The sequence below is a fragment of the Ostrea edulis genome, chromosome 3, assembly GCF_947568905.1.
Source record: "Ostrea edulis chromosome 3, xbOstEdul1.1, whole genome shotgun sequence".
Taxonomy (NCBI): domain Eukaryota; kingdom Metazoa; phylum Mollusca; class Bivalvia; order Ostreida; family Ostreidae; genus Ostrea; species Ostrea edulis.
The window spans coordinates 9,065,914-9,086,126 of record NC_079166.1 but is presented as its reverse complement, the minus strand read 5'-3'; positions in this window follow the sequence as shown (position 1 = coordinate 9,086,126).

The following is a 20,213-nucleotide window of genomic DNA, read 5'->3' as shown; positions in this document are numbered from 1 at the left end:
AGTTTTAAAGAATAAGTGCTAGATCTTTGATATTTCACATGAGTATTCCTCGTGACAAGACCTTTCCGTGGGTAACAACATTTTTTACCCGGTGACCTTGGAGTTTGGCATACTTTTTGAAAACTTTAACCTTGCTAATACCTTTTGAATAATAAGTGCTAAAAATATGATGTTTCACATGAGTATTCCTTGTAACAAGACATTCCCTTGGGTATCAACATGTTTGACCCTGTGACTTTGACCTTGGAGTTTGACCTACTTTTAAAAAAATTGACATTCGTCATAACATCTAAATGATACTTTTATATTAGAGCTTTCATATTGCACGTGAACATTTCTTATGACAAGATCTTTCTACTAGTACCAAGATATTTGTCCTTGTGATATATTAGCCATCTTTAGAGTTGGCCAATAGCAGGGGCATTAGTGTTTCACAAACACATCTTGTTTTAAAGAATCATTCATCAAATGATATCAAATGCGGTTTACTGAATTAAATTATACAGAACGAAAGTGGATTTTATTCGCTTTATACATGTACTATGGGATACTTGCCCATATTTTTATATAGTGAGGTGTGTGGCCTGTTTGATACAAAACAGCCCCCAGTTCTGCCATCTGTACTCCATTGTTATCTAGTTTATGATATCATACACAGAATTGTGTGATTTGCTATTCTAGATTAGATATATGGTACTTGATTTCCAACAAGTGTGACATTAATATATATTGGATATTGTAATATATCTATTCTATCGCTATCTCACTTCTGTCACAAAAAATGTGGAAGATATAAAATCAAAGTAAAAAAAAAATGTGTGTGAATCAGTTGAGAGATATAAACACCATGTAGGGGTGTTATGGAATATTGCTACATAAATATGGGAAGCTGACGATGGAGAGCCTGAAATAATCCCATTTGTCATACAGTTAAGTTGTCAGTTTGCCGTTAACGTCTACTTTCAATAGAATATCTAAGTATGAAGCAGAAGTGGACGACTCTGTGGTGTCTTATTTCGAGCTCACAGGGATATATCGAATCGACAAATGAATGAAAGTTACCATTGTTAATAGTCAAAACGTCGTCAATAGATCTATATGTCGAATTGAAGGCCACAGCAAGACATTTCTTCCTTTAGCATATAAGTTATGGGATTTATAATATTGTTCGTTATCTTCACCATTAATTAATATGTTAGATACGTTAATTATCTAGCGTAGCTATCGTCTCGAAAAAGTGAAACAGCCAGTGTAGAGGCACATTTTGACTCTCATAGAAAAATGACCGGGGGTCATTTTTCTCAGTCCATTTTTCGACGTCGAAAAATGACCCCTTAGCCGTAGAAAAATTGGATAATTTTGTAGAAAGAAGATCCAGGGGTCATTATTTTGCGTGTCATACCTGACAAATAATGACCCCCGTAGAAAAATGACCCCCTCCCTTTCTTAGATTAATTTATTTTAAAGGAGTTGATACGGGTTTTCAGGTCATTATTTACCCAGAGTTGTCGTTCCTGCTGCTCTTCATATCAAATTCATTCCATGTGTAAATTGTTTTTCACGGTTAATAAAATAAAAGTAAGAACTAGTTCATTAAATTTGAGGAAAACCCACAGTAGGTTCCATGACCAATTACAACTGGAAAAAACCCGCATATTTCAGGGACGGATCCAGGAAATTTTCAAAAAGGGGTTCTACCATAAATTTTAGTTTTCAAAAGGGGAGTTCCATTCTCAAAATGTGTTATTTTTACCTCATTAAGCAACAGGTTGTAATGATATGCAGAGGTACAACCTATAAAACCTCCTCACCTCCCTCTGAATCTACCAATGTATTTATGCTATCTATTTACATGTATAGATCTTGTGTAATCAAACACACATATAAAAAAGAGCTGCGTCTAAATACAATACTTCTCGTGTCACAGAGAGGCGTGAAATCTTCTTAAAACTGATGAATTCACATACATTTTTTCCAACTGAAGTCAATAGTTTATTTCATTTACGCATCATTATCGTTTTTCAAGAATTTTGAAAAATAAGTGTTGATAGAGGTACATGTATTAGTGAGTATGCGAACGATAACTTTGGGTAGACTATAGCATTTCACTGGATAATTTATGTCTATCAGGGGTGTAGGACAAGAGGACGGGGCACGTGCACCCTCACTTTTGGAAGATGGGGGGGGGGGCACAATTGGGTTTGTGCCCCCTCACTTTTTTAACACAAAATTAACATAGATTGATTAGAATTCGTAAACGTCACCATTCAACTGTTAAAAAAATGATTGTCCTTGTGATTGGGCACGGTATAGAAAAACAAGAAATATATGTATCAATAAAATTAAAAATGCAAGACAAACTTATTACACAAAAGTAGCTGATACATGAAAATCAGGTAGAGTAAATTCTAAACAATGGTGGACAAAACTAAAAAGAATCATTAGTACTAAAAACTCGAGTACTTATCCTCCAATTAAAATTGATGAACACAGCCCGCCGATAAGTGACACTAAAGGAAAATCAGATTTATTTAATATTTATTTTTGTTCCCAAGCAGTAGTCAACGATGACAATATTGCGTTACCAACGATGACAATCCCAGTGACATAAACACTCTTTCAAGCATAGTAATTTCTACTCAAGACGTTAAAGATGTATCATAATGAATATTTCAGTGTAAATGAGATATTATATTTTCTGAATGGAAATAATATAGTTTGATTATCGTTGCATTTTGTTGATAAAGAAAAAGAATAAAGCGATAAGCTTATTGAGTAAACACGGCAAGCCGATAGTAAATACGGGAAAATCATAAATATCATAACAAAAGAGAAAGAATCCTGTGATAGATGTCTTGGAAACACTTGATACAAACAAGGCCACTGGGCCGGATTGCATCAATCCTATACTACTTTACTTAAACAAGCATCATCAACTATTGCTTTACCTTTAAGTAAGTTTTATAATTCATCGCTTTATAGGTCTAAAGTCCCAGACCAATGGAAAATAGTAAATGTTATCCCTGTATTTAAAAAAGGCAATATTACACTGTAGCATCGTCAGTAATTACAGGACAATATCTCTATCAAGCATTCTTGGTAAATGCATGAAAAAATGTGTCTTTAAATAGTCATACAATTTTATTCATACCAATGTTATTCTTACGTCACATCAATCTGGCTTTAGGCCTAACGACTCTACAGTCAATCAATTATTAAGTATTACTAGTGACTTCTATAAGGCACTCGATCAGGGAAAAGAAGTTAGAGTTATATTTTTCGATATGAATAAAGCCTTTGACAAAGTATGGCATAAGGGGTTATTATACAAGCTTGAAAAAAAAATTGGAATTCGTGGTGAATTACTCGCTTGGTTTAGAAGTTACTTATATTATAGGAAACAGTACGTCGTTGTTAATGGTAGTAAATCAGACATAGACTACATTAGGTCTGGGGTGACCCAAGGGAGTATACTTGGTCCTCTACTTTTTCTTATTTATATAAATGACTTGGTCATAGATATTGCATGTGTGGTCAAAACTGTTTGCTGATGATACATCACTTTATATTGTTGTCGCTAATGCAGACACTTCAGCATCTTTGCTTAATGAAGATCTCGCAAAAAATCAACAAATGGTCAAAACAATGGCTTGTATCTTTTAATCCCACTAAAACAGAATGTCTAACAATATCTAATAAGGTCAAGAAACCTTGCCATTCTTCATTGATATTTAAGGATATTCATCTAAAAGAAGTCGAATCTCATAAACATTTAGAGGTCATTTTCAGTAGTAATTTATCTTGGCAAGTCCATATAGACGAAATAGTGGAAAAAGCCTATTCACGCCTGAGTATAATGCGAAGGGTCAAGCTTATCGTAGATAGGAACACTCTGCAAAAAAATATATTTTTCATTTGTAGGACCCGTCCTAGAATATGCTGACATTATATGGGACAATATACCAGAATGTTTAGTTAATAAAATTGAAAACATACAGTTAGAAGCAGCCAGAATAGTTACGGAAGGTAACAGACAAGCATCCAGGCATCTTCTATATAAGGAAATGGGATGGGATCCATTTTCAAAGCGTAGAAAAAATCATCGACTTATTCAATTCCACAAGATATATCATAACATGACTCCCAATTATCTAAACAATATAATTCAGTCTCTGAGAAATCAAGGTCACCACTACAACACAAGAACAACTAATTCACTGCAAGAAATCAACTCTAGAACCAAGCTATACTTTAATTCATTTTTCCATCTACGATAAGGAAATGGAATGCACTTCCTCGAAATGTCCAATTAACTCCCTCTCTATCTAGCTTTAAGAAATATCTTGATATAAGTGTCATTAATATTCCAAATTATTTTTATTTAGGAACCAGAATCGGAAAAACTCTTCATGCAAAATTGAGATTAGAATGCAGTGCTCTTTATCTGCATATGTTTCAAAGAAAATTATGCAATTCACCCCTTTGCATTTGTGGAGAAGTAGAAAGTATTGATCATTTTCTTTTACGCTGTAATATGTACTCAAGAGTTAGGACTAATACAATTCTGACACCTGACACCGCCATATCCACTTAATGTAGAATTATTGTTATACGGTAATGAAAATTTATCTGAAAGTGAGAACAACAGCATTTTTTATTTAGCCCAGAATTTTTTTGTTGAAAGTAAAAGGTTCTGAGCGTATACCTCTGAAAGCTGTTCTACTATATCTACATGTAATACTCTCATATTGTATATAGAATATACTCATGTGCACCAAGGTTGTAATAAGTGGAAAACCTGTGCTTATTACTTATTGTTTCTATGTCACAACTCTACAATTTGTTATTTCAACTATGTCTATAGTTTATATTCATTTGATCTGTATCGACACTTATCATACATATAAACGTGTGTTATTTTTCTCCCAATACACAATTTCATTTTTCTCTCTTATTCCTATTTCTTTTTGCATGTATTGTAATAATTAGTATACGACTCATTTTACTTAGAATTTTCATTCACCTCTTACTTGTAAAATATTTAGTGCGAGATTAATATAAGCCTTTTGGTTTGTTTCTCAATCTATTCAATGTATAAGACATTGTTTGTAAACATTATCGAATTATTTACGAATAAATATTGTTTAAATAAAAAAACTAACATAAATTGATCAGATGAGAATATACCACGGTTAAAAAAATACTCAATTCTAATATGCAGGTTCTCAGCACTCAAAGCATTATTTCTTGCATGTGCATAACCCATTCTCTCCGTACTACATTTTTTGACCGATTTACGTTTTAAACCATCATAATATTGTTTGTTACAAGAAAAATAGTTATATCTCATTTATAGTAGAAGGGGATCTCCCCATTGCAATGTTCAAAAGTGCAGTATGTCGTACACAGTACAGGGGAGTAGGGGAAGGTACAGCTGGGGCACATGCCTCCACACTTTTCAAAGGGGGAAGAAGTATGGTTGTGCCCCTCCCCCTTAAGTAAGGCTTTTTTACAATCTGATTAGAATAAGATCCCCGATCCGCTCCTTTGTTTTCATATTGTCTTTACAACATAAAAACAAAGGAGCACATGGACGATCTCATTTTTATCAGATTGGGATTGTTAGTTAGTACCCACAAATAAAACAAGTTTGAGTCATTACTGTCGGAAGACCTTCCAGAGGCCATGGATATTGAATTCTTTAAATTCGGGAGACATGAAAATACATGAAACTTGGTTAATGAAGTCAGTAGGAAATGGCATACAAGCAAAGTATAGTGTAAAAAAAGTGACAAGGGAAGTGTTAAGTCCTCCGCCCCCTGCTCATAGACACATATAAGGTGGAGCGTGATAGAAGCCTTTGAGGAAGTTACAAAACTATATACTTAAATTATAAAACAAACATGTAGACGGATTTCTTCATGAAATTACTTTCAAAATGTGATTTAAAAATGTTCCCTTCAATATTTATCATAACCGACCCATACAATGGTTCACGAAGCAAATATGTCAAATCAATAAATGTTTTATCATTGAACATGACATTATGAAGTGCGATTGCTCTGCAGACAAATTCCCTATCATGCGTGTTAAGTGCATCGTAGAATATACCATCAGAGCAATTGCACTTCATTCTTCATTTCTTATATTATAGACATTTTGCTTTTCAATTCATATCATAGTACTATATCACAGCATATGATTCAATATCATAATATGATTAAATGGAATAGCATCATATGTATCAATATGATATCAGAATATATGTTTACAATGTGATATGATACGATATTGTACGATACAAAATCATATGATAACCTACTATTCTATATGACTTACTTGACTTAATTCCTTCTCTCCTCGTGGAGAACATGGCCATGAACAAGTCCTCTCCATTTACTCTTGTCCTGGGCTGATCTTGCTGCCTCTGCCCATGACCCAAAACCTAGGTCTTTCCTCTCTCTTTCTATTGTTCTTCTCCACGTTTCCTTCAGTCTTCATCTCTTCCTTCTTCCTCCTGGTGTCCAACTAAGGGCTACATATGGGTGTGTTCTTTTATCCATCCGTAGCACATGTCCAATCCACTGCCATCTGCGTGTTTTTATCACAGTGCTGATCTTTGTTACTCCTGCTATCTCTCTAACTGTTACATTTGGTATTTTCATTGGCGAGTAGATCTTCAAGATTTTCCCAAGACATTTGTGATGGAAGGTATCTACAAATTTTTCATCCCCTTTTGTCATTTTCCAGGTATCGCTGCCATACAGTAACACAGCTATTACATTTGAGCTGAAGAGCTTCATTTTTGTTTTTCTGTTGAGTTGGTTATTGCTCCAGATCTTGCGTAGCTTATAGAATGCTACTGTTGCATGACCAATTCTTCTTCTTATATCTTCATTAGTACCTCATGTCTTGCTTACTGTTGCTCCGAGGTAAATGAACTCATCCACATCGTTTATGTTGTTCCCATTGATGGTTATTGGTGTGATGTTTGCAGCATTTAGACGCATAACTTTGGTTTTCCCTGTATTGATTTTTAAACCTGTTCTAGCTGCGTATCTGTTTAGAGAGTTCAGTTTTTGTTGCATTTGATTTTTGCTGTTGGATAATAAAGCGATGTCGTCTGCAAAATCTATATCGTCTAATTTTGTTGTCATATTCCATCTTATGCCTGAGTTGTTATCTGCTGTTGTCTTTTTCATTATCCAGTCAACTACCAGGAGGAACAAGAAACCTGACATGTTGCATCCTTGTTTGACACCAGATTTAACATTAAACCATTCTGTTGTACCATTTACATCAACAACTGCGGATTCACTGTCTTCATACATTAATTTAACCATACTGATTATTTCGTCTGGTATTCCATAAGATTTCATGGTCTTCCAAAGGGTTTCCCTGTGTACACTGTCGAAGGCTTTTTCAAAATCGAGGAAGCATAGATAGAGGTTGGAGTTCCATTCTATAGCTTGTTCTAGAATATTACGTAGGACAAATATCTGTTCCGTAGTGCCTCTTCCTGCCCTGAATCCAGCTTGTTCCATTCTCAAATGTCTGTCTACACCAAATACAATTCTTTTTATTATTATTTTCCCAATTATTTGGCAGTTGTTGCTATTAGTGTTATTCCTCTCCAATGTCCACAGTTTGTCAGGTCACCTTTCTTTGCTAACTTTATTATAAGTCCCCTTCTCCAATCTTTGGGAGCTTTTCCAGTTGTCCAGACAATGTTGTATAGTTTGTGTAGTTCCTTGACAGTTGTTTCTATGTCTGATTTCAATATTTCTACAGTGATGTTATCTACACTTGGAGTTTTGCCTAATTTAATTTCTTTCAATGCTCTCCTTATCTCATCTTCTGTTGGTGGACCTGTTTCTATGTCTAATTCGATGGACTCCCCTGTTAGTATTTCAGCAGGATCAATAAGGTCTGGTCTATTTAACACTTCGTTGAAGTGTTCCATCCATCTTTTTCTTATATCTTCCTCTTTAGTCAAGATATTTCCTTCCTTGTATTTTACTGCCTCAACAGTTTTTGGACGTTCATTGCACAATAATTTTGGTTACATCATATACAGTTTTCATGTTTCCGATGTTTGCTGCCTCTTGTGCCTCATTCGCCATGTCATCTAGCCATTGTCGTTTATCTTTTCTAAAACTTCTTTTCACCTCTTTGTCTTTGTCCCCATACTTTTCTTTTACGCGGGTACGTTAAGGCAGGTTATGGAAATCTTTACTGGGATAAAATCCGCGAAACATTGTGACGTCATAATTGAAATAAGTATATCACTAAGTATATATTAAATTCCGATTTTATTTTTTTTATTTAAGTTTTATTTATGCATAAAATAAACCATGCAGCTACTAAGATCCAACGAAATTCGAAATGCTATACTGCTGTTGTGTAATTTCTGTCTGATCGATATGAAAGTAAACTGATGACGTCATGACTATACATGGAGTGACGTTGACACATGCAAGGAATTTGTTTATATGTGCCATGCAAATGTCGACAAAATGTGGAGTATTTGAAATATATGACATGGGATATATGGGATATATATGTGAAACGCTGAGAATTTATTGATATTACGAAGGTATGTTGATATCATTCATTGACAATTTTGTTTAACAGAGAAAACATTCCATTTAGCATGTCGATCCGATTTTCCTCTGTCACAGACTGAAATAAAATTGCAAAAGTAACACATTAGGCCATATACTTTTAGAGACTTTTTATACACCGTTTGAAAGGTAATAAACTAATGTACACGGCAATTACTGATAGAATCGTCTGTTAAAAAAACTTTTAAAGAAAACTGCATAGCATCAGCCATCCGTGCAAAATGTAAAACATGGGCTAGATGGTTTCGTGTTTAAATGTTCAATAATTATTTCTTATTGAAAGTAGTAGGATTCTATCAGTAATTCTGATATACTATGGGTGTTTTACCGTCATTATCGCCAGTTAGACCAATATTTAAATCTTGGGATAATGTGTTACTTTTACAGTTTCTATTAAGGTATGTTTGTCATGTTGTTATGATACAAAATGTTCTCATGTAAACAACCAAAATAGTTTTTAAGAGTTAGTAGATCCCTCTCTCTGTGTAAGACCGATTTTAAAAATTATGCAGTTTACGTGCATAAATGAAGCATGACCTGCCTTAACATACCCGCGTAGTCTAGCTCTTAATCTCTCTGATCTTGTACTTTCTACTTTGCCCTTTAGAACTCGCCTCTCTTCTACCTTTTTCCAACTGTCCTGGCTTATCCATTCCTGGTTTTTCCTTTTTCTATACCCAAGTACGTTTATGGCAGTTTCATTATATGCAGTTTTAATGTTGTTCCATCTTTCTTCTATATCATCAGGATTGGGACCTATGGTATTGTCTTCACTGAGTGCATTAAATCTATTCCTCAGTTCTATTTGGAATTGTTTCCAAACTTCTAGTACCTTAAGTTTGCATGTCTCGAATCTTGTTGAAGATGTTGGTTTCTTTCCTATTTTGTGCAGTTTAAGCATTACTTTTGTGATGACTAAATTGTGGTCAGATCCGACATCTGCACCTCGTTGTGCTCTGACATCCAATACAGATCTTTTAAAGCGCCCATTGACTGCTACATGGTCTATCTGGTTCTTGTGTTGACCATTTGGTGAAGTCCATGTCTGCTTGTGTATGTCTTTGTGTTTAAACATTGTTGAAGATATTGCCAAGTTGTTGATGGCACAAAATGATGCAAATCTTTCTCCATTATCGTTCATTTCCGAGTGTAAACCATACTTTCCAACAATTCCTCTCCTTCCTGTTTGTTACCTACTTTTGCATTAATATCGCCAGTTAGAATTATAATATCATTGCGTGGAATGTTGTCTATGACTCCCTGTAGTTGTTCGTAAAATTATCTTTTGATTCTTCTTCTGCATCATTGGTAGGTGCATACACTTGCATTAATGTTGTTTTTATATACTTTGACCAGAACCTGGCAGTTATGATGCGATCGTTAATGGGTGCCCATTCGTGTAAAGTCTTGGCTTTCTCTTTTAATATAGCAATAGCAACTCCATTACTGTGATGGTTATCTTTTCTTCCAGAATACAGTATCGTTTCACCTGTTTGGGTTCTGATTTTTCCAGAATATGTCCATCTGCATTCGCTTATTCCAAGTATATATAGGTGGTATCTCTTCATTTCTGCTATTACTTGTGCGGTTTTTCCAGTGGAGTACATAGTTCTTACGTTCCATGATCCCAACCTGACGATGTTTTTGGGGCTTGCTAACTTCCTTTCGGCTTTGGCTCGTAGACATCATGCTTGCATCTCTGTCCGCTATGAAATCATCCTTTAGAGTATGCTCGATAGCTATGCTTACCCCACGACTTCTTATTGACTTGTTCATAGTTTCCGTAATCACTTCTTTTTTATGAGGTCGGGTGATTAGCCCTACGCTCAACCTCATTGAGGTGGTTTTTCTGTTGGGGGTTTCCTTCCCTTAGATGACGGTCTTTTTAAGACTATTTGATACCATCCCCCAGGTTTTACATCGGAGTGTCCTTCTCCTAGGTAAGCTGCCACCCATGGTTGCCAACCTCACCTATCCGGGTTTTACATCGGAGGTTTCCTTCTCCTAGACAGATAATCATCCCTGATTTTTGACATCATGTCTTGCCGGCTATATTCCCATAGCTGGGGCAAGGTTGATGAGTGCTAGGGCGTCCACACGCCGGTGAACCTACACACTGCATCTATGGGGTCCTTGCTGCTCCCAGATCCCCATTAGTTCGGCCTGGTCCCGAGAGAGGCCAGTATCCATGTGCTGCCAACGTGGAGGCACTAATGGAGTCTTGGTAATGTAGAGGCTATGAACTGACAGGAGAGGCTGACGCACTCGGCTCTCTTTTCGCAAAAGGATGCTAGTCAGCGGCAAATACATGCACTAGACGCATATCACTACCCTGTGGTATATACCACCAACACACACTAGTCTGTATATTATATATTTATTACAAATAGCATTACATAATTTCATGCCATAATGGTGTCATAAGATGTGTCATATATCCACAATCACATCAGCTAAGCAAGTGTGAATGAGATAGGATCAGTATATCTTCCATATGTATAAACCGCTACGAATAGTGTCCGAGAAAATCCAAAACAGGCTACATGTAGCTCTATGTTATGCATGTATATTCATAACAAAATTAACAATTCAAGTCTGATGAGAAATGTTCTTGAAGAGCATTTGTCTGCATTCTTAAGCAAAGTCTGACATTTGATATCATACTCCATATTCTTTGTAAACTATTTATAGCTACATTGACTATATGCAATTCTGAATGGGTTAGCATAACACTCTAACCTTAATAACACATGGGGACAAGGATTTCACAATTATGGTAGTAGCTACTCTGTGTATACCAAATCAATTACGCATTTTGTTTGCATGTTTTGGTCCTTAGTGTAGAATAAATTAATGCGTGTTTACAAATGTAACTATAGAGCTCCCTTCCACGCCTTAACCCATATTCCCTTTATGGCAAGACGATTGCATGTATCTCGATATAACTATGCATGCATTTACTCGTAATAGCGAATATAAGTCGTTGTGACTAGACACTTATTTGGTACGAGTCACTATTTTGTTAAAACAAGTAAATTCTTATTTTGGAAACAAAACTACAATTCCCAATGTGTTTTAATCTGGTTATGTTTCATATGAATGATATATTTACTTATAATATGACAATGTTGGACTGCCTCCCTTAGGCATTACCAGAGAAATAATCTTTAATAAAATTTACAAGGGGGTCATTATTCTACGGGGTCATTTTTGTAAACGTGAAATGGACTGATTGTTTTAAAAAGACATTTTTTCTACGGGCAAAAGATGTCACTATTCGACGTCGAAAAATGACCCTCGGTCAAAAAGCGACCCCGGTCATTATTCTATGGGAGTCAAAATTTGCCTCTACACCGGCATCTCGGCGTTTCGTACAATCCCTGATCATCATTTGTATCAATCGCAAACTATTCTCAATAATCAAGGAAACAAAAATATATTAAAAGAAAAAATCCATTAGGTGACATTAACCGAGATCGTTTTTCTTTAACGCAAAATGAAAATCGTTTTATTGACCCCCTGTCATAACTGATCATGTCTTACTTAGTAAATATATCTAAGTGTTAAAACACCCGATAGAGTTCGCATTTTGTATTGCTTATATGAGTTATGAGATTAATCATTGTTCGTTATCTTTACCTTTCATTAGGAAGCGAACACACTAAGATATTTTAACACATATTTAACCATTTATCTAGAGGACACCATCTTTCCAATCCATGCACCAAAATGAACCCGGGATATGCCACATTCAACTGTAAACAAAACAAAACGATTCCATCACAAATACAGGTGTAAGAAACACAAGCACATCTAGCAATGAAAGCTCCACAACATAAAAAGTATCTGATTGATGATATACATAGTGGAAAATTCACCGTCAACATTGAGCAATTTGATTGGGCGTTCATTATACACCCTGAGCGAATTTGTCCAATCAACAAGATGTTTTCTACCCATTTCGGTATACAATTGTTGCGATAACAAAGTTAAGTTAGTGCTACCTTTAAACACAGGATATTTCCGTTACTATAGCAATTACTTTAATTAGCCGATATTTCCAAATGTGTTTTCGTGCGAACTAGCGAGTAGGAATGAATTGACTCACGTTTGATAAAGAGAGGAACAAAGCTTAATCAATCACGGGGTCCATTGGCATATGTAAACACCATACTCAATGTTCACTTCTCCTTTGAATTCATCTAACGCGATGCACATACATGTGTATATATGGAACGAATGTTTACGCAACGACATGTACATGTTGGTACGGAATAGCTAGAGGATTAGTGTGTTGCAAAAATTCTACAACATTGCAAATATTTAACTTTTTAGAGATGGGTTCATGCATGCAGAACCAAATCCTGATACCTTAATTACAACTGGAGAACCACCTCAATCGTCTCCGAGTTTATATATTTTTTGGGAAAGGCTATAAGCCCGTTAACCGATCCGACCAGAAATTCCGTGAACTCAAACACACACAACTCGCATGTACGTCATACGGTATACTTTCGTTTTCTTATATGACTAACTTTGATACTGCTGTACTCTATATTCACGGGCCTGATTCTAACACAAATTAAAATGTGATTCAGTTCACGGGCCTGATTGTAACACTAACTAAAATGTGATCTAGTTCACGGGCCTGACTCTAACACTAATTAGGATATGATCCAGTTCACGGGCCTGATTCTAACACTAATTAGGATATGATCCAGTTCACGGGCCTGATTCTAACACTAATTAGGATATGATCCAGTTCACGGGCCTGATTCTAACACTAATTAGCATGTGATTGAGCTCACGGGCTTGACTCTAACGTTAGCTAAAATGTGATCCAGTTCACGGGCCTGACTCTAACACTAATTAGGATATCATCCAGTTCACGGGCCTGATTCTAACACTAATTAGGATATCATCCATTTCACGGGCCTGATTATAACACTAATTAACATGCGATTGAGTTCACGGGCCTGATTCTAACACTAATTAGGATATGATCCAGTTCACGGGCCTGATTCTAACACTAATTAAGATGTGACTGAGTTCACAGGCCTGACTCTAACACTAAATAGGATATGATCCAGTTCACGGGCCCGACTCTAACATTAATTAATATGTGATCCAGTTCACGTGCCTGATTCTAACACTAATTAGGATGTGATTCAGTTCACGGGCCTGATTCTAACACTAAATAAATTGTGATCCAGTTCACGGGCCTGATTCTAACACTAATTAGGTTATCATCCATTTCACGGGCCTGATTATAACACTAATTAACATGCGATTGAGTTCACATGCCTGATTCTAACACTAATTAGGATGTGATTCAGTTCACGGGCCAAATTCTAACACTAATTATGATGTGATTCAGTTCACGGGCCTGATTCTAACACTAAATAAATTGTGATCCAGTTCACGGGCCTGATTCTAACACTAATTAGGTTATCATCCATTTCACGGGCCTGATTATAACACTAATTAACATGCGATTGAGTTCACTGGCCTGATTCTAACACTAATTAGGATGTGATTCAGTTCACGGGCCTGATTCTAACACTAATTAGGATATGATCCAGTTCACGGCCGGATTCTAACACTAATCAAAATGTGACCCAGTTCACGAGCCTGATTCTAACACTAATTAGGATGTGATTTATTTCACGGGTCTGACTCTAACACTAATTAGGATGTGATTCAGTTCACGGGCCTGATTCTAACACTAATTAGGATATGATCCATTTCACGGGCCTGATTTTAACACTATCTCAAATGTGATCCAGTTCACGGGCCTGACTCTAACACTAATTAGGATGTGATTGAGTTCATGGGCCCGACTCTAACACTAATTAGGATGTGATCCACTTCACGGCCGGATTCTAACACTAATCAAAATGTGACCCAGTTCACGGGCCTGATTCTAACACTAATTAGGATGTAATTTAGTTCACGGGCCTGACTCTAACACTAATTAGGATATGATCCATTTCACGGGCCTGATTCTAATACTATCTCAAATGTGATCCAGTTCACGGGCCTGACTCTAACACTAATTAGGATGTGATTGAGTTCACGGGCCTGAATCTAACATTAATTAGCAGGCATGTGATGTAGTTCACGGGCCTGATTTTAACACTAATTAGGATGTGGTTGAGTTTAAGGGCCTGAATCTAACATTAATTAGCAGGCATGTGATTCAGTTTACGGGCCTGATTCTAACACTACTTGGGATATGATCCAGTTCACGGACCTGACTCTAACAATAATTAGGATATGATCCAGTTCACGTGCATCTAACCCAATCCTTGTAAACCCTAACCCAGTCCATGTAGAGCATAGCCCAGTCCCTGTAGAGCATAGCCCAATCCCTGTAGAGTATAACCTAGTCCCTATAGAGTATAACCTAATCCCTGTTGAGTATAACCTAGTCCCTGTAGAGTATAACCTAGTCCCTGTAGAGTAAAACCTAATCCCTGTAGAGTATAACCTTGTCCCTGTAGAGCATAATTTATTCCCTGTAGAGTATAACATAGTCCCTGTAGAGCATAACCAAGTACCTGTTGAGTATAAATTAGTCCCTGTAGAGTATAACCTAGTCCCTGTAGAGCATAACCTAGTTCCTGTAGAGTATAACCTAGTCCCTGTAGAGTAAAACCGAATCCCTGTAGAGTATATCCTTGTCCCTGTAGAGCATAACTTATTCCCTGTAGAGTATAACATAGTCCCTGTAGAGCAGAACCAAGTACCTGTTGAGTATAAATTAGTCCCTGTAGAGTATAACCTAGTCCCTGTAGAGCATAACCTAGTTCCTGTTGAGTATAACCTAGTCCCTGTAGAGTATAACCTAGTCCCTGTAGATGTAGAGGATAGCTTTGTCCCTGTATAGCATAACCTAATCCCTGGAGAGCAAACCCTAGTCCCCGTTGAGCATAACCTAGTCCCGGTAGAGTATAACCTACTCCCTGTAAAGTATAACCTATTCCCTGTAGAGTATAACCTACTCTCTGTAAAGTATAACCTAATCACTGTAGATTATAACCTAGTCCCTAGAGAGTATAACCTAGTCCCTGTAGAGTATAACCTACTCCCTGTAGAGTATAACATAGTCCCTGTAGAGTATAACCTAGTCCCTGTAGAGCATAACCTAGTCTCTGTAGAGTATAACCTAGTCCCGGTAGAGTATAACCTAATCCCTGTAAAGTATAATCTAGTTCCTGTAGAGCATAACCCAGTCCCTGTAGAGTATAACCTAGTCCCTGAAGAGCATAACCTAGTACCTGTAAAGTATAACCTAGTCCCTGCACAGTAAAACCTAGTCCTTGTAGAGTATAGCCTAGTCCCTGTTGAGTGTAACTAAGTCTCTCTAGAGTATAACTTAGTCCCTGTAGAGCGAAACCTAGTCCCTGTAATATTTAACCTAGTCCCTGTAGAGCATAACCTATTCCATGTAGAGCATAACCTAGTCCCTGTAAAGTATAACCTAGTCCCTGTAAAGTATAACCTAGTCCCTGTAGAGTATAACCTAGTCACTGTAGTGTATAACTTAATCCCTGTAGAGTATAACCTAGTCCCTGTAGAGTATAACCTAGTCCCTGTAGAGTATAACCTAGTCCCTGTAGAGTTTAACCTATTCCGAATAGAGTATAACCTAGTTCCTGTAGAGTTTAACCTAATCATTGTAGAGTATAACCTAGTCCCTGTAGAGTATACCCTAATCCCTGTAGAGCATAACCTAGTCCCGGTAGAGTATAACCTAGTACCTGTAGAGTATAACCTAGTCCCTGTAGAGTATAACCTAGTCCCTGTAGAGCATAACCTAGTCCCTGTAGAGTATAACCTAGTCCCTGTAGAGTATAACCTAGTCCCTGTACAGTATAACCTAGTCCCTGTAGAGCATAACGTAGTCCCTGTAGAGCATAACCTAATCCCTGTAGAGTATAACCTAGTCCCTGTAGAACATAACCTAGTCCCTGTAGATGTAGAGCATAACCTAGTCCCTGTTAAGTATAACTTTGTCCTTGTAGAGTATATCTTAGTCCTTGTAGAGCGAAACTTAGTCCCTGTAATGTTTCACCTAGTCCCTGTAGAACATAACCTAGTCCCTGTAAAGCATAACCTAGTCCCTGTAGAGTATAACCTAGTCCCTGTAGAGTATAACTTAGTACCTGTAAAGTATAACCTAGTTCCTGTAGAACATAACTTATTCAACGTAAAGTATAACATAGAGTATAACCTATTATCTGTAGAGCATAACCTAGTCCCTGTAAAGTAAAAACTGGTCCCTGAAGAGAATAACCTACTCCATGTAGTGTATAACTTAATCCCTGTAGAATATAACCTAGTCCTGTAGAGTTTAACCTAATCTCGGTAGAGTATAACCTAGTCCCTGAAGAGCATAACCTAGTACCTGTAAAGTATAACCTAGTCCCTGCACAGTAAAACCTAGTCCCTGTAGAGAATAACCTAGTCCCTGTAGAGTATAACTTAGTACCTGTAAAGTATAACCTAGTTCCTGTAGAACATAACTTATTCAACGTAAAGTATAACATAGAGTAAAACCTATTATCTGTAGAGCATAACCTAGTCCCTGTAAAGTAAAAACTGGTCCCTGAAGAGAATAACCTACTCCATGTAGTGTATAACTTAATCCCTGTAGAATATAACCTAGTCCTGTAGAGTTTAACCTAATCTCGGTAGAGTATAACCTAGTCCCTGTAGAGTTTAACCTAATCCCTGTAGAGTATAACCTAGTCCCTGTAGAGTTTACCCTAATCCCTGTAGAGCATAACCTAATCCCTGTAGAGTATAACCTAGTCCCTGTAGAGTATAACCTAGTCCCTGTAAAGTATAACCTAGTCCTTGTAATGTATAACCTAGTCCCTGTAGAGTATAACTTAGTCTCTGTAGAGCATAACCTAGTCCCTGCAGAGTGTAATCTAGTCCGTGTAGAGAATAACCTAGTTCCTGTAGAGTATAACATAGTCCCTGTAGAGTATAACCTTGTCCCTGTAGAGTATAAACTAGTCCCTGTAGATGTAGAGGATAGCTTTGTCCCTGTAGAGTATAACATCATCCCTGTAGATCATAACCTAATCCCTGTAGAGCATAACCTAGTCCCTGTAAAGTATAACCTAGTCCATGTAGAGTATAACCTAGATCCTGTAGAGTATAACTTAGTCCCGGTAGAGTATAACCTAATCCCTGAAGAGAATAACCTAGTCCCTGTAGAGTAAAACCTAATCCCTGTAGAGTATAACCTACTCCCTGTAGAGTATAACCTAATCCCTGTAGAGTATAACCTAGTCCCTGTAGAGTATAGCCTAGTCACTCTATAGCATAACCTAATCCCTGTAGAGCATAACCTAGTCCCTGTAGAACATAACTTAGTCCCTGTAGAGAATAACGTAGTCCCTGTAGAGTATAACCTAGTCCCTGTAGAGTATAACGTAGTACCTGTAAAGCATAAGCTAGTCCCTGTAGAACATAACTTATTCAACGTAGAGTATAACATAGAGTATAACCTATTCTCTGTAGAGCATAACCTAGTCCCTGTAAAGTATAAACTAGTCCCTGTAGAGAATAACCTACTCCATGTAGTGTATAACTTAATCCCTGTAGAATATAACCTAGTCCTGTAGAGTAAACCGTAATCCCTGTAGAGTATAACCTAGTCCCTGTAGAGTATAACCTAGTCCCTGTAGAGGTTACTCTAATCCCTGTAGAGCATAACCTAATCCCTGTAGAGTATAACCTAGTCCCTGTAGAGCATAATCTAGTCCCTGTAAAGTATAACCTAGTCCCTGTAAAGTATAACCTAGTCCCTGTAGAGTATAACTTAGTCTCTGTAGAGCATAACCTAGTTCCTGCAGAATGTAATCTAGTCCGTGTAGAGAATAACCTAGTTCCTGTAGAGTATAACATAGTCCCGGTAGTGCATAACCTAGTCCCTGTAGAGCATAACCTAGTCCCTGTGGAGTAAAACCTAGTACCTGTAGAGCATAACCTATTCCCTGTAGATGTAGAGTATAACGTAATCCATGTATAGCAAACCTAGTCCCTGTAGAATTTAACCTAATCCCTGTAGAACACAACCTAGTCAATGTAGAGTATAACTTAGTCACTCTAGAGCATAGAATAGTCCCTGTAGAACACAACCTAGTCCCTGTAGAGTATAACCTAGTCCCTGTAGAGTATTAGTTATTCCCTGTAGAGTATAACCAAGTCCCTGTAGAGCATAACCTAGTCCCTGTAGAGTATAACTTTGTCTTTGTACAAAATAACCTAGTCTCTACAGAGTGTTATCTAGTCCGTATAGAGAATAACCTAGTCCCTGTAGAGTATAACATAGTCCCTGTAGAGTATAACCTAGTCCTTGTAGAGTATAAACTAGTCCCTGTAGATGTAGAGGATAGATTGTCCCTGTAGAGTATAACCTCATCCCTGTAAAGCATAACCTAGTCCCTGTAGTGTATAGCCTAGTTCCTGTAGAGTATAACTTAGTCCCCGTAGTGCATAACGTAATCCATGTAGAGCAAAACGTAGTCCCTCTAGAGTATAACCTAGTCCCTGTAGAGTTTAATCTAATCCCTTTAAAGTATAACCTAATCCCTGTAGAGTATAACCTAGTCCCTGTAGAGTATAACCTTTTCCCTGTAGAGTATAACCAAGTCCCTGTAGAGTATAACATAATCCCTGTAGGTCATAACCTTGTCAATGTAGAGTATCACTTAGTCCCTCTAGAGCATAGAATATTCCCTGCAGAACACAACATAGTCCCTCTAGAGTATTACTTAGTCCCTGTAGAGTATAACCAAGTCCCTGTAAAGTATAACTTAATCCCTGTAAAGCATAACCTAATCCCTGTAGAGTATAAGTTAATTCCCGTAAAGTATAACCTAGTAACTGTAGAGTATCACCTAATCCTTCTAGAGCATAACCTAGTCGCTGAAGAGTATAACCTAGTCCCTGTAGAGCATAACCTAATCCCTCTAAAGTATAACCTAGTCTCTGTATAGTATTACCCAGTCCCTGTAGAGTATAACATTGTCCCTGTAGAGTACAACCTAATCCCTGTCAAGTATAACCTAGTTCCTGTAGAGTATGACCTAGTCCCTGTATAGTATAACCTAGTCCCTGTATAGCATAACCTAGTCCCTGTAGAGCATAACCCAGACCCTGTAGAGTATAACCTTCTCCCTGTAGAGTATAACCTAGTCCCTGTAGAGTATACCCTAATCCCTGTAGAGCATAACCTAATCCCTGTAGAGTATAACCTAGTCCCTGTAGAGTATAACCTAGTCACTGTAGTGTATAACTTAATCCCTGTAGAGTATAACCTAGTCCCTGTAGAGTATAACCTAGTCCCTGTAGAGTATAACCTAGTCCCTGTAGAGTTTAACCTATTCCGAATAGAGTATAACCTAGTTCCTGTAGAGTTTAACCTAATCATTGTAGAGTATAACCTAGTCCCTGTAGAGTATACCCTAATCCCTGTAGAGCATAACCTAGTCCCGGTAGAGTATAACCTAGTACCTGTAGAGTATAACCTAGTCCCTGTAGAGTATAACCTAGTCCCTGTAGAGCATA